Source organism: Melitaea cinxia, chromosome 6 (assembly GCF_905220565.1).
Source record: "Melitaea cinxia chromosome 6, ilMelCinx1.1, whole genome shotgun sequence".
In the NCBI taxonomy this organism is placed as follows: domain Eukaryota; kingdom Metazoa; phylum Arthropoda; class Insecta; order Lepidoptera; family Nymphalidae; genus Melitaea; species Melitaea cinxia.
Genome location: NC_059399.1, coordinates 2,212,431 through 2,229,727, shown reverse-complemented (window position 1 = coordinate 2,229,727; position 17,297 = coordinate 2,212,431).

Below are 17,297 nucleotides of genomic sequence, written 5' to 3'. Positions count from 1 at the left end.
GAACAAGTTTATCACGTTTCGAAAAACAGCATTTTAGAAATGAACTTTCATACAAATTTTGATGACAAATGAAAAAAAAAAGTTCTGATAGAATTCTTTTTAAAAAGCTACCTTAATCTATAAATAAAAGATTCTCGTTTACAACTTTAACAACAACATTGATTGCTATAACGGTCATTCCATACTTAGAGACTTACCCATTTTGGTGTTCACTTTTACACGTAATTTTCAATAATAGGTCCGGTCGAGAATCGTATTATCAATAGCTTTTTGATTGCTCCGACTATTATAGTACCAATGTGAATTATAACTAGGATTCCTTCGGGATTGCATTCGATGATGAAATGTATAATAAAATCTTCCAATAAAATTGTATCGTGAAATGGAACGGGCTATGCTTGGGCTTACAAAGATCAGAAATGAGACTATCGCTATTCCTACAGAATTAACAAGTTGAAGTGGCAGTGGGCTGGTCACCTGTGTTGCAGGACTGATGGCCGCTGCAGCAGACGTGGAGTTGTGGAGACCGCGTGTTGGCAAACGTAGTGTGGGACAAGATTGCCGGTGGTGTCTGGATGAAGATTGCGGAAAACCGGGGTGTGCGAACTTTGGGAGGCCTATGTCCAGCAGTGGACTGCGATTGGCTGAAGTGAAATGAATTCAAGAATCGTAACAAGCGTAGGTACTTGTATATTGTGGAAGAGTGCCCAATAATAGTTATTGAATCCAAATATGTATTTCTTTATGTTTATCTCTTTATCTGTTTATTTTAACTTGATTTAATATATAATATCGCGTCAAAATTTAATACATCACACTAAAAGTTCGTTCTTACAAGCAATATTGGGAAACTAGTTTTTATAAGGAAATGCGATACGGTTACCTCAAGAGAGGGTATGTAAGCAAAACGTGCAATCGTGAACGAAGTCGCGAGTACAGCGAGCAATGTATAAAAATGCAAATGTTGAGCTATTTGTAAGCTAACAACGATGCTGCTGGAAATTGTTTACTAAAACAATTTGAAGATACAATTGTAGTTGCTTTTATTTTCAGTCGAAAGATATCTTGAAAGTTCGTTTTCTCGAATTTCGAATGTCCGTTTTTATAATTTTATTCATAATTTAAAAAAATACAGCATAATATGTTTTAAATATTGTACTTGACGGTAGAGCGGTACAATGATCGGCGGCGAACCGATACTGTGATTATGCCGAACTTTAATAGCGAGTTCGCGACTGCTTCACTGGGAAGGAATCCAAAATTTAACAAATGCCTACAGCGGAGCAGGGTTCTCGTTTAATATTAAAGGGTGTACTGAATATTACACGTGTAACTTATGTACTAATTTAACTGTGCAGGTGTTTGGTGTACCCATACTAATTATTTTTGAATAGAAACTTCCTTAGAATTGTTGTGATTTGAAACTAGATGAAATGAAAATGCGTAATGATAAAGAAACGAACCCATGATGAGAATGAGTTAAAAAGATACGACATAACGTTTTTTTTTTAAATTTTATATACATATGTCTTATTTTAAAATTACAACTGCTATAACGGAAACGGCAATAATAATATATCTCTAAGACTTCTAATAATTTTCAGAAGTAAATTAATACCTATTTTTTTCTATTTACGTGTATTTACCAAAGTTAATAATTAAAATTTATTAGCACAGTTAAGTTCAAAAAAAATATAATAATTATGTTAAAACATTTTTTTTTAAATCAAATAATACGATTGATATATTGGTTGATTTATACACATGAAAGGGATTGCACAAATTGATCAGCTTATAAACGTTCCTCTGTTGTGCCAATATCCGTTGGTAAAAGGTCATTATCTCATCCCATATAGTAGAAGTAATGACCTCTTATCTTGTAAGGAAATGATTTGTATATGTATGAAATGTTATTCATGTTATAAACTAATACGAATATTTTAAAGTCGCCAACCCTATCAATGTTGGCTTATTACATCGGAAGAATTTTAACGAGACGCTAACTTGTTTATAAATTGAATTTCAGAACGGCAACAGCCGGGTGCCGGCATAGATTAACTTCAAAACTTCGATCATTTCTTCGGGAAATTGTTGTTGTATTTTTTTAGGGTACCGTAATTGGCTCGTACAATATACACGATTATTAGGAAATTTCTTAACAACCTGGGTGGGACAAGTTGAAACTCAATATAGAACTAATTGTCAAATTTGCGATTGTCAAAATTGATTTATAAAATTCTGTAGAAAATAATGAGTTTGGTATTATTTTTAACTAATTTATGTTTCCTTCAGAGGTTCGATTATTCAAATGTGGCAAAAAACACAAATTACCATTTCATCATTTGCTTAGTATAACTTTATTAAGTGATGTTTCTGTTAGTATATATTATTCGTTGCATACATGCAGCAAATTTAGTTGACGCAACTTGTTACAGGTTATCGTTAACATTTTACCAGACGCAACTCCAAAAGTTGAAGAAGCCTAATTTACGTTTCAGATATGAATGTTGGTAAATTACAAGTTAATTGACGTTTTACTAAAATAATAACGTACTTACTTGCTATAGCCGTGCGAATAATTCGTACAAAATAAGTATAATAATTATCACTTTACAAAATTACAAAAAGTATTTATACGTGCTGTGTGGTTACGGCATTAAAGAATATAGCCACTCCCTCTCTTCCCGTGGGTGTCGTAAGAGGCGACTAAGGGATAAAACAGTTCCACTACCACCTTGGAACTTAAAAGCCGACCGATGGCGGGATAACCATCCAACTACTGGCTTTGAAATCCACAGATCGAAGACGGGCAGCAGCGTCTTCGGTGCGACAAAGCCAGCCCTGCGGTCACCAATCCGCCTGCCCAGCGTGGTGAGTATGGGCAAAACACATGAGTTCGCACCATTTTTGGCTCGAACTTGTGGAGGCTTATGTCCAGTAGTGGACTGCGATAGGCTGATCTGATGATGTGATGTGATGTGATGATTTATACGTGAGTTGATTTGAAATTGAACAAAAAATTTACCGACCGTCAATCATGTTGATGTTGTTTCAATATTAAACCGTCAGATAGCAATATCATTTTATAGCAATTGCTTGCTATAAAATGATATATAATTTATGTGGAGTAGTTGTGAGGTTTTTTCTAATAAGAGAGGCAAACATCTTAACCTTAGCGTATTAATATATATGATAATTTTGTACTTGTCTCATTTTATATTTTATTTATATTAATCACTTTCTTCCGCAATTTATCACTCTAAGCAAATACAATCATATTGCTATAAAGATTATGTGTTCATGGTACTTTGAAATAAAAATATTTTGATAGATATTTAAATCAGTGATCGATAAATACATCAGATGTATTTGCTGTTAAAAAATAAAGGTTATTCCAAACATGTTCCCATTGCTACATATTGAGGCTCACGTAGCTCAGAGCAAAGCAGGAAATATCCTAAGTCAAAATCTAGATCAACCCGACTGTGGAAAGACCCCAACTTTACAGAAGATCATAGCCATATAATACTGCTGTCAAGTATTATTGTGTTTCTGTCGTGAGTAAGGTGACGAGCTCCTGAGGAGTGTTGGGGACAGGGTCGACAAGGAGCTTGCGATGCTTCTGGTCTTACAGGCGTCTATAAGCTATGGTAACCGCTTACCATCAATATATAGCCGTACGTTTGCTTGCCACCCTGGTCGTCTATAAGCCTCCTTATTGATTTGAACTATAGACTTTCTAAGTAGCAATAATATTCATGATGCTATTAGCTTATATCAATAAAACACTATACTATAAACTGTCAATAGATTATGTCAAAATCTTAAGTGAATCTGATACCTTATTGACGCCAGGGATACTCGTAAAGTAATATTTTATTACGCGTAAACAGTAAAGAGGAACATTGACGTTATTGTCCAATTGTGTCATACGAATTCCAATAGGGCGACCAGATTTATCACTATTTTTACATGATTTATTTTTGAGTTTAAAAATAAACAATGAAAGGTTTATATTGTTTCGTTTTTTTTTTTTAAATTTTTAATTGATGATTGGTACCCCTTAATTTTATTACAAACTACCTATTCGCATTTTACTCGTACATAAACTATGCCTCACCACCGTGCCTCAGAGAGCACGTTAAGCCGTCGGTCTTGGTTGTTATCATGTACGCCTGACAGCGATCGTAACTCATAGTAGGGAATGTATCCGCCAACCCGCATTGGAGCAGCGTGGTGGATTAAGCTCTGGTTCTTTTCCTACATTGGGAAAGAAGCCTACGTCCAGCAGTGGGATGTTATAGGCTGAATCGTAATCGTGATTAAAGGTATTTGTAAAAACAATATTGTCGTCTGCCGTTTACCATCATTAGTCGATTTATGTTTCTTTCATAGTAAAGTAAGTCTATTCTAATGATGTTTTCAGATCGAGAGTCGTCTTTTTATAAGAATGCATAGTTTGAAGTCCAGCGCATTACTTTCAATTAGTCCAGATTTTGTTTGTCCTTTATCCTGTATTTTGCTGCATGCATACATATGCTACCGGTTAGGATTGTTTACGTTAGCCATAAATCGTGGACAAGTATTTGGCTTTTCACGGTCACGGGCCCAATAAAGGTTTGGGGAAATCAAAATGCCCAAAAACAAATATGGTAAATATCCCATATAACGTAATATCATGAATCATTGCTACCCTAACTGACAGTACATAAATTGATACGTAACGTCGGATTTAATGTCGAACTACGTAAATAGGAATATTGATTGCTCTATGAATATTTTATTATCACTGTATTCTTATAACTGATTCCTTTATATCATCTGACTTCTGAAAGTCTTTTTATTGTTCTTCCATGAATTGTTACGATTATTCAATGTCATTTGCTCAGGAGCGCTATAATGGGTTTGTTATTGGCTTTTCTCGGATTTTTTCCTTTTGCTACGGAATAGAGTTTGGCTTGGAATGGATTTCTTTGAAGATGAAAGCAATATTATCTGGAGTTGACGTGAGTTGATGGCATAACCTAGCTTTATTACGTCATTCTGTTTTTAATATTGTAGGTAAATGTTTATGTCATAATACTTTGTAATAAATAATAATGTACACAAATTTTAATCAATATATTATGTAATCGTTCTTCTACTCGTTAGGGGGTAGCACCTATCATGGAGAAACGTTTGTGTACAAGATTCTTGCTTATTTTTCCTGTATGGAATAAAGTTGAATGTTGAAATTTGCATCTACGTACATCTGATTGTGGGCTCTGTTTCCTAAATTTAATTTTTTTTTCAAAGTGGTACAAAAATTAACAGAAAAGTAGCTAAATAGATATTAGTGAAGATTTAAAACTTATCGTTGCTGTCGCTAAAAATGAACCTTATTTTTATTTAAATAAAAGGTTATTTGATTGATTAAGTTTTATAAATAAATTGAGTAGTATAATATAGTACTCGTTTTGGATTAAAATAAGGAGGTACATCCTTTTAATCTAAATTAAGGCTATTATTACTTAAGGGACGTCACAGAACGAGTAATTAGTTCGAAGCTATGTATAGATTATACCTTAGATACACACTGACGCCCGCCGTCCATCAGCACAGTCTACCAGTTAATTCAGTCGCATTAGATACGCGCAATTTATGATAATTGGCCCTTTGCCCGCATTTCCATAACTTCGTGATTATCGTAACTTACTGCTAAGCTTATTGTAAATATCGTCGCGGCTGTAATTGTAAGCTACTTAGCATGTTCCTATCCTCGATGTACGTTGGAATTGTTTTTATTAGCAGTCATATTGGAACAATTTTATTAGAATATAACTGTTTTACTTTTGGTGAAAGAAGTCTTCTCTATAAAATGGATAGTAACTTAATCCATGGCAATAGTAATTATCGTTATCAAGAGTTCATGATAATAACTATTTAGCTAGAGCCGACGGTTTTACGGTTTATAAATAGTATGTCTAGACCAAACAGACTGCCAGACTATAAATAATACTTATATTAATAGATTTTTTGTCGCTTTTACGTTTAACTAACAATTGTGTCTGAACGATTGCCAGTCTAAACAGCTTTTTTGTCTTGATTAAATAAATCACTTTGAGCTCCTATTCGTATCACAAAATGTCGTGCTTAATATTGGCTAATCAATCTATGACTTGCAGACAGTCCGACGTACGTCGACTTCTAGAACGTGAGTCAACTGTTGACCGAATTGATTAAGTTTTTCTATATAGAATATAATGGTGACATAATGGTTTAGTTTTTATTTGACATTTTAATGATTACTATATATTAAAAATTAAATGCCTATGACACAATAGTAAAGAACACATTCTTATTAAAATAATACTCATTTAAAATTAGATTCAAACTTTTGGAACGAAGTTCCTTACGGCAGGCTTGACGTTTGGCTGGGCGACCGAATGGAAAAAAATGTGATTCTAAAACTGTAAGAAAAATATATATCGGAAGTGACGTATATCAGTCACACGACTGTAAATATGACGTTTGTAAAACTAAAATATTACTAGTAAACTTTTTTTTAAATTATTTATGTAATTTTATACTGTCGACAAAAATAAATAAAAACATGTTTTTTCTTTCACATTATAGGTTGAATTATTATTATTATTACTATTATTTTGTTTGATTTATTTTATTTTACGGTATTTGTTATTTTTTAAAATAATATATTTCCTAAATACTTTTATGTACTTAATTAAAAATTAATCAGCAAAATTAAAAAAAAAATCTAGAACTAGAAAATGTATATAAAATTCAACTTTTTTTTAAGACATATTTTTTAGGGGCTGTAAACAGTTAACAGTAATAAAACAGCTAGATCGGAGTGTTTAAACAAGCATCGTTTATCTTTACCGCTCCGCTTTAACGATTCATTGCTTGATGTTTTATAGCCTATATTTTTCGCGGTAAAAAAAGCTTTTAAAGCTTAAAATAATTTTTTAGCGTTTTGTTTGTTTTGTAGTTTCTTTTTTTTTCAAAGCCTTAGAATTTTCATTATTACAGGCCACTAAATATTTAAAGATCTTAAAAGGTTCTTAACATGAAAGCGCAAATCGCTTAATACTGAACGAAATTTAACGTGTATAAAGTTACAGTCTAGAAGGCGAGGCGCTTGAAGTGATTGATAGATCGTCGGTACATCTCAAGTGCGCTTAGTACTCCCCAGCGAAAAATTTAACTCCGTGATGGATCGGGTAAAATTTTCTACGACATTAATTTAAAACATTCCTCCGAAGTATCGTTAAGATTGAGCGGAATATCTTTGCAAGGTTTTTTTTATTGTTATTGTTGTGATTTTATTAAGTTATCTACGTGAAATAAAACAAGTGTGTATATGTCTTTTGCTAACAATTAAAATTTCTTACGTTGTCATGTTTCCTTGTTTTGATTTTGTTAATGATTTAGTTAATACTTATAGAATTTATTTTGATTTTGTGGAAAATAATAAATAATTTTTGGAGTTCATTTTTTATGTGGTGTATTAAAAAATTGTCACTTTATTAATTTTTTGGAAGTTTAGTATAAAAAACAAAAACACTTCCACGAACAGCATGGGTAATAAAATGACTTGAAACCTATGCTCAACTTAAAATTATACTTTGTCTTGGTTTTACTACTTATTTTTAGACTTCCACCTTATTTTTCTGTAGTGAATTTATTTGCAAAAATAATTAAAGGCAAAACGAACGGTATGCAAAGACAGAATGCTCTCACTATTATTGTATTTCTTTTGTTAATTTTACTTATAATATATTTATGCAAAAATTACAGTGCCTAGTTCAGATAATTACGACTATATTGTAGTACAGCGATGAAACTGTTACGTTTTATGCTATTCCAGCGAGATTAATGATTGTTTGATAAATTATGCGCGGGTAATGGGGTGTCTCGATAAAGGCCCAGCCATGCGGTGTAATGGACACGTCAAATGAGTTGCGTTTCTTAATAAAAACGAAGAAAAGTTAATTTCTAAGGGTTTCAAAGGGTTTATGTGATACTAGATGAAGTTTTTGGTTTCATTTAAAATTAATTTTGATTGATTAATTATCATTTAACTGAGGTAGGGCACAGCAGTAATTTCCTGCTCAAAATATGGAGCAGCCCGACTGGGGTAGTACCTCGACCTTACAGAAGATCACAGCAAAATAATACTGTTTTCAAGCAGTATTGTGTTCCCGTTGGTGAGTAAGGTGACCAGAGCTCCTGGGGGGGATTGGGGATTGGGTCGGCAACGCGCTTGCGATGCTTCTGGTGTCGCAGTTGTCTATAAGCTACGGTAATCGCTTACCATCAGGTGAGCCGTACCCTTCTTTGCCGACCTAATGAATTAAAAAAAAAAAATAAAAAAAAGAAAAAAAAAAATCATCCAAAGCAATAAATAGCCTTATCATATCAAAATAATTATGTAATAATTACGCACGTGCAAAAATTTTTATTTGCAGCTATATTTAGTAGATTCGAATAGCTAATAAAAAAGAGTTAATGTCAATAGATACTTAAAATCTATTTATTTGTTTATTTATTTACTTTTTATTGTACACCACAATATGCAAATACAAAATAATAATAATACAGTCAACTTAAGAATGTGTAGTACAAGAGGTGGTCTTATGGCTAGTTAGCCATTTCTTCCAGACAACCCGAATCGAGTATTATTTATTTGAAGATCGGGTAGGTGTTGCAGTTTTATTATAATAAACTTACATACAAATATAAAAATTACTCAGTTTACGCCGTCAGTACCTGTGACAAGATTCTAAAGATTCCGAGATTCATCTCGAATTTCGAATGTCCGTTTTTATAATTTTATTCATAATTTAAAAAAATACAGCATAATATGTTTTAAATATTGTACTTGACGGTAGAGCGGTACAATGATCGGCGGCGAACCGATACTGTGATTATGCCGAACTTTAATAGCGAGTTCGCGACTGCTTCACTGGGAAGGAATCCAAAATTTAACAAATGCCTACAGCGGAGCAGGGTTCTCGTTTAATATTAAAGGGTGTACTGAATATTACACGTGTAACTTATGTACTAATTTAACTGTGCAGGTGTTTGGTGTACCCATACTAATTATTTTTGAATAGAAACTTCCTTAGAATTGTTGTGATTTGAAACTAGATGAAATGAAAATGCGTAATGATAAAGAAACGAACCCATGATGAGAATGAGTTAAAAAGATACGACATAACGTTTTTTTTTTAAATTTTATATACATATGTCTTATTTTAAAATTACAACTGCTATAACGGAAACGGCAATAATAATATATCTCTAAGACTTCTAATAATTTTCAGAAGTAAATTAATACCTATTTTTTTCTATTTACGTGTATTTACCAAAGTTAATAATTAAAATTTATTAGCACAGTTAAGTTCAAAAAAAATATAATAATTATGTTAAAACATTTTTTTTTAAATCAAATAATACGATTGATATATTGGTTGATTTATACACATGAAAGGGATTGCACAAATTGATCAGCTTATAAACGTTCCTCTGTTGTGCCAATATCCGTTGGTAAAAGGTCATTATCTCATCCCATATAGTAGAAGTAATGACCTCTTATCTTGTAAGGAAATGATTTGTATATGTATGAAATGTTATTCATGTTATAAACTAATACGAATATTTTAAAGTCGCCAACCCTATCAATGTTGGCTTATTACATCGGAAGAATTTTAACGAGACGCTAACTTGTTTATAAATTGAATTTCAGAACGGCAACAGCCGGGTGCCGGCATAGATTAACTTCAAAACTTCGATCATTTCTTCGGGAAATTGTTGTTGTATTTTTTTAGGGTACCGTAATTGGCTCGTACAATATACACGATTATTAGGAAATTTCTTAACAACCTGGGTGGGACAAGTTGAAACTCAATATAGAACTAATTGTCAAATTTGCGATTGTCAAAATTGATTTATAAAATTCTGTAGAAAATAATGAGTTTGGTATTATTTTTAACTAATTTATGTTTCCTTCAGAGGTTCGATTATTCAAATGTGGCAAAAAACACAAATTACCATTTCATCATTTGCTTAGTATAACTTTATTAAGTGATGTTTCTGTTAGTATATATTATTCGTTGCATACATGCAGCAAATTTAGTTGACGCAACTTGTTACAGGTTATCGTTAACATTTTACCAGACGCAACTCCAAAAGTTGAAGAAGCCTAATTTACGTTTCAGATATGAATGTTGGTAAATTACAAGTTAATTGACGTTTTACTAAAATAATAACGTACTTACTTGCTATAGCCGTGCGAATAATTCGTACAAAATAAGTATAATAATTATCACTTTACAAAATTACAAAAAGTATTTATACGTGCTGTGTGGTTACGGCATTAAAGAATATAGCCACTCCCTCTCTTCCCGTGGGTGTCGTAAGAGGCGACTAAGGGATAAAACAGTTCCACTACCACCTTGGAACTTAAAAGCCGACCGATGGCGGGATAACCATCCAACTACTGGCTTTGAAATCCACAGATCGAAGACGGGCAGCAGCGTCTTCGGTGCGACAAAGCCAGCCCTGCGGTCACCAATCCGCCTGCCCAGCGTGGTGAGTATGGGCAAAACACATGAGTTCGCACCATTTTTGGCTCGAACTTGTGGAGGCTTATGTCCAGTAGTGGACTGCGATAGGCTGATCTGATGATGTGATGTGATGTGATGATTTATACGTGAGTTGATTTGAAATTGAACAAAAAATTTACCGACCGTCAATCATGTTGATGTTGTTTCAATATTAAACCGTCAGATAGCAATATCATTTTATAGCAATTGCTTGCTATAAAATGATATATAATTTATGTGGAGTAGTTGTGAGGTTTTTTCTAATAAGAGAGGCAAACATCTTAACCTTAGCGTATTAATATATATGATAATTTTGTACTTGTCTCATTTTATATTTTATTTATATTAATCACTTTCTTCCGCAATTTATCACTCTAAGCAAATACAATCATATTGCTATAAAGATTATGTGTTCATGGTACTTTGAAATAAAAATATTTTGATAGATATTTAAATCAGTGATCGATAAATACATCAGATGTATTTGCTGTTAAAAAATAAAGGTTATTCCAAACATGTTCCCATTGCTACATATTGAGGCTCACGTAGCTCAGAGCAAAGCAGGAAATATCCTAAGTCAAAATCTAGATCAACCCGACTGTGGAAAGACCCCAACTTTACAGAAGATCATAGCCATATAATACTGCTGTCAAGTATTATTGTGTTTCTGTCGTGAGTAAGGTGACGAGCTCCTGAGGAGTGTTGGGGACAGGGTCGACAAGGAGCTTGCGATGCTTCTGGTCTTACAGGCGTCTATAAGCTATGGTAACCGCTTACCATCAATATATAGCCGTACGTTTGCTTGCCACCCTGGTCGTCTATAAGCCTCCTTATTGATTTGAACTATAGACTTTCTAAGTAGCAATAATATTCATGATGCTATTAGCTTATATCAATAAAACACTATACTATAAACTGTCAATAGATTATGTCAAAATCTTAAGTGAATCTGATACCTTATTGACGCCAGGGATACTCGTAAAGTAATATTTTATTACGCGTAAACAGTAAAGAGGAACATTGACGTTATTGTCCAATTGTGTCATACGAATTCCAATAGGGCGACCAGATTTATCACTATTTTTACATGATTTATTTTTGAGTTTAAAAATAAACAATGAAAGGTTTATATTGTTTCGTTTTTTTTTTTTAAATTTTTAATTGATGATTGGTACCCCTTAATTTTATTACAAACTACCTATTCGCATTTTACTCGTACATAAACTATGCCTCACCACCGTGCCTCAGAGAGCACGTTAAGCCGTCGGTCTTGGTTGTTATCATGTACGCCTGACAGCGATCGTAACTCATAGTAGGGAATGTATCCGCCAACCCGCATTGGAGCAGCGTGGTGGATTAAGCTCTGGTTCTTTTCCTACATTGGGAAAGAAGCCTACGTCCAGCAGTGGGATGTTATAGGCTGAATCGTAATCGTGATTAAAGGTATTTGTAAAAACAATATTGTCGTCTGCCGTTTACCATCATTAGTCGATTTATGTTTCTTTCATAGTAAAGTAAGTCTATTCTAATGATGTTTTCAGATCGAGAGTCGTCTTTTTATAAGAATGCATAGTTTGAAGTCCAGCGCATTACTTTCAATTAGTCCAGATTTTGTTTGTCCTTTATCCTGTATTTTGCTGCATGCATACATATGCTACCGGTTAGGATTGTTTACGTTAGCCATAAATCGTGGACAAGTATTTGGCTTTTCACGGTCACGGGCCCAATAAAGGTTTGGGGAAATCAAAATGCCCAAAAACAAATATGGTAAATATCCCATATAACGTAATATCATGAATCATTGCTACCCTAACTGACAGTACATAAATTGATACGTAACGTCGGATTTAATGTCGAACTACGTAAATAGGAATATTGATTGCTCTATGAATATTTTATTATCACTGTATTCTTATAACTGATTCCTTTATATCATCTGACTTCTGAAAGTCTTTTTATTGTTCTTCCATGAATTGTTACGATTATTCAATGTCATTTGCTCAGGAGCGCTATAATGGGTTTGTTATTGGCTTTTCTCGGATTTTTTCCTTTTGCTACGGAATAGAGTTTGGCTTGGAATGGATTTCTTTGAAGGTGAAAGCAATATTATCTGGAGTTGACGTGAGTTGATGGCATAACCTAGCTTTATTACGTCATTCTGTTTTTAATATTGTAGGTAAATGTTTATGTCATAATACTTTGTAATAAATAATAATGTACACAAATTTTAATCAATATATTATGTAATCGTTCTTCTACTCGTTAGGGGGTAGCACCTATCATGGAGAAACGTTTGTGTACAAGATTCTTGCTTATTTTTCCTGTATGGAATAAAGTTGAATGTTGAAATTTGCATCTACGTACATCTGATTGTGGGCTCTGTTTCCTAAATTTAATTTTTTTTTCAAAGTGGTACAAAAATTAACAGAAAAGTAGCTAAATAGATATTAGTGAAGATTTAAAACTTATCGTTGCTGTCGCTAAAAATGAACCTTATTTTTATTTAAATAAAAGGTTATTTGATTGATTAAGTTTTATAAATAAATTGAGTAGTATAATATAGTACTCGTTTTGGATTAAAATAAGGAGGTACATCCTTTTAATCTAAATTAAGGCTATTATTACTTAAGGGACGTCACAGAACGAGTAATTAGTTCGAAGCTATGTATAGATTATACCTTAGATACACACTGACGCCCGCCGTCCATCAGCACAGTCTACCAGTTAATTCAGTCGCATTAGATACGCGCAATTTATGATAATTGGCCCTTTGCCCGCATTTCCATAACTTCGTGATTATCGTAACTTACTGCTAAGCTTATTGTAAATATCGTCGCGGCTGTAATTGTAAGCTACTTAGCATGTTCCTATCCTCGATGTACGTTGGAATTGTTTTTATTAGCAGTCATATTGGAACAATTTTATTAGAATATAACTGTTTTACTTTTGGTGAAAGAAGTCTTCTCTATAAAATGGATAGTAACTTAATCCATGGCAATAGTAATTATCGTTATCAAGAGTTCATGATAATAACTATTTAGCTAGAGCCGACGGTTTTACGGTTTATAAATAGTATGTCTAGACCAAACAGACTGCCAGACTATAAATAATACTTATATTAATAGATTTTTTGTCGCTTTTACGTTTAACTAACAATTGTGTCTGAACGATTGCCAGTCTAAACAGCTTTTTTGTCTTGATTAAATAAATCACTTTGAGCTCCTATTCGTATCACAAAATGTCGTGCTTAATATTGGCTAATCAATCTATGACTTGCAGACAGTCCGACGTACGTCGACTTCTAGAACGTGAGTCAACTGTTGACCGAATTGATTAAGTTTTTCTATATAGAATATAATGGTGACATAATGGTTTAGTTTTTATTTGACATTTTAATGATTACTATATATTAAAAATTAAATGCCTATGACACAATAGTAAAGAACACATTCTTATTAAAATAATACTCATTTAAAATTAGATTCAAACTTTTGGAACGAAGTTCCTTACGGCAGGCTTGACGTTTGGCTGGGCGACCGAATGGAAAAAAATGTGATTCTAAAACTGTAAGAAAAATATATATCGGAAGTGACGTATATCAGTCACACGACTGTAAATATGACGTTTGTAAAACTAAAATATTACTAGTAAACTTTTTTTTAAATTATTTATGTAATTTTATACTGTCGACAAAAATAAATAAAAACATGTTTTTTCTTTCACATTATAGGTTGAATTATTATTATTATTACTATTATTTTGTTTGATTTATTTTATTTTACGGTATTTGTTATTTTTTAAAATAATATATTTCCTAAATACTTTTATGTACTTAATTAAAAATTAATCAGCAAAATTAAAAAAAAAATCTAGAACTAGAAAATGTATATAAAATTCAACTTTTTTTTAAGACATATTTTTTAGGGGCTGTAAACAGTTAACAGTAATAAAACAGCTAGATCGGAGTGTTTAAACAAGCATCGTTTATCTTTACCGCTCCGCTTTAACGATTCATTGCTTGATGTTTTATAGCCTATATTTTTCGCGGTAAAAAAAGCTTTTAAAGCTTAAAATAATTTTTTAGCGTTTTGTTTGTTTTGTAGTTTCTTTTTTTTTCAAAGCCTTAGAATTTTCATTATTACAGGCCACTAAATATTTAAAGATCTTAAAAGGTTCTTAACATGAAAGCGCAAATCGCTTAATACTGAACGAAATTTAACGTGTATAAAGTTACAGTCTAGAAGGCGAGGCGCTTGAAGTGATTGATAGATCGTCGGTACATCTCAAGTGCGCTTAGTACTCCCCAGCGAAAAATTTAACTCCGTGATGGATCGGGTAAAATTTTCTACGACATTAATTTAAAACATTCCTCCGAAGTATCGTTAAGATTGAGCGGAATATCTTTGCAAGGTTTTTTTTATTGTTATTGTTGTGATTTTATTAAGTTATCTACGTGAAATAAAACAAGTGTGTATATGTCTTTTGCTAACAATTAAAATTTCTTACGTTGTCATGTTTCCTTGTTTTGATTTTGTTAATGATTTAGTTAATACTTATAGAATTTATTTTGATTTTGTGGAAAATAATAAATAATTTTTGGAGTTCATTTTTTATGTGGTGTATTAAAAAATTGTCACTTTATTAATTTTTTGGAAGTTTAGTATAAAAAACAAAAACACTTCCACGAACAGCATGGGTAATAAAATGACTTGAAACCTATGCTCAACTTAAAATTATACTTTGTCTTGGTTTTACTACTTATTTTTAGACTTCCACCTTATTTTTCTGTAGTGAATTTATTTGCAAAAATAATTAAAGGCAAAACGAACGGTATGCAAAGACAGAATGCTCTCACTATTATTGTATTTCTTTTGTTAATTTTACTTATAATATATTTATGCAAAAATTACAGTGCCTAGTTCAGATAATTACGACTATATTGTAGTACAGCGATGAAACTGTTACGTTTTATGCTATTCCAGCGAGATTAATGATTGTTTGATAAATTATGCGCGGGTAATGGGGTGTCTCGATAAAGGCCCAGCCATGCGGTGTAATGGACACGTCAAATGAGTTGCGTTTCTTAATAAAAACGAAGAAAAGTTAATTTCTAAGGGTTTCAAAGGGTTTATGTGATACTAGATGAAGTTTTTGGTTTCATTTAAAATTAATTTTGATTGATTAATTATCATTTAACTGAGGTAGGGCACAGCAGTAATTTCCTGCTCAAAATATGGAGCAGCCCGACTGGGGTAGTACCTCGACCTTACAGAAGATCACAGCAAAATAATACTGTTTTCAAGCAGTATTGTGTTCCCGTTGGTGAGTAAGGTGACCAGAGCTCCTGGGGGGGATTGGGGATTGGGTCGGCAACGCGCTTGCGATGCTTCTGGTGTCGCAGTTGTCTATAAGCTACGGTAATCGCTTACCATCAGGTGAGCCGTACCCTTCTTTGCCGACCTAATGAATAAAAAAAAAAAAAAAAAAAAAAAAAAAAAAAAAAAATCATCCAAAGCAATAAATAGCCTTATCATATCAAAATAATTATGTAATAATTACGCACGTGCAAAAATTTTTATTTGCAGCTATATTTAGTAGATTCGAATAGCTAATAAAAAAGAGTTAATGTCAATAGATACTTAAAATCTATTTATTTGTTTATTTATTTACTTTTTATTGTACACCACAATATGCAAATACAAAATAATAATAATACAGTCAACTTAAGAATGTGTAGTACAAGAGGTGGTCTTATGGCTAGTTAGCCATTTCTTCCAGACAACCCGAATCGAGTATTATTTATTTGAAGATCGGGTAGGTGTTGCAGTTTTATTATAATAAACTTACATACAAATATAAAAATTACTCAGTTTACGCCGTCAGTACCTGTGACAAGATTCTAAAGATTCCGAGTAATTGCTTAAATTAAATTTAAGTTAAAATACAACACTCTAGTAATTATATTTGTAAGAAAAAATACATTTTAAAATAGATGTAAATACGTTTCAAATTCCTTGGTGATTCCCATGAACGCTGTCTTCGTTCTGACGGTAATTTCCTGCTTGAAATTCCTTCTCACTCCTCTTCCTTTTATGATAAATCTTTTACAGTTCAAGCCTCTCGCTTATGGAATACCTTGCCCTTGAATATCAGAGGTGTACAAACACCTGTAACTTTTAAAAATACTGTTGTAGAGCATTTTCTTCAAACTCAACAATAAACAAGCAATTTATAATTATAATGTATATATGTATTTATATGTATGTATGCACGTATGTATTTATTTATATGTTTAATTATTTGAATATTTATTATAAATTTGTTGTAACTTGTACACCTATGCTGACGCTAGACCATTTCCTTTGCCCTAAGGTTATCTGGAAGAGATTGCTTTTTAGCGATAAGGCCGCCCTTTGTACCTAATGAGTAATTTTCTTTCTTTGCTATGTATTATTTTTGTTTTTGGTGTAAAATAAAGTGTATTGTGGTTTTCATTATTATATTTTTGTATAATATACTTTTGTAAGTTTTTAGTAAACTAAAATATAATATAGCCTATTTTACTCAAAACTTCGTTATGGCACTTCAGTGAATTAGCGTTGGATAAAAGCTCGGGTGCCGGTGGGTTCTGCTACGAAACAGTTGTTTGTTTTATTTACTTGTAGCTTTAAACAGTTTAAAACATATAAG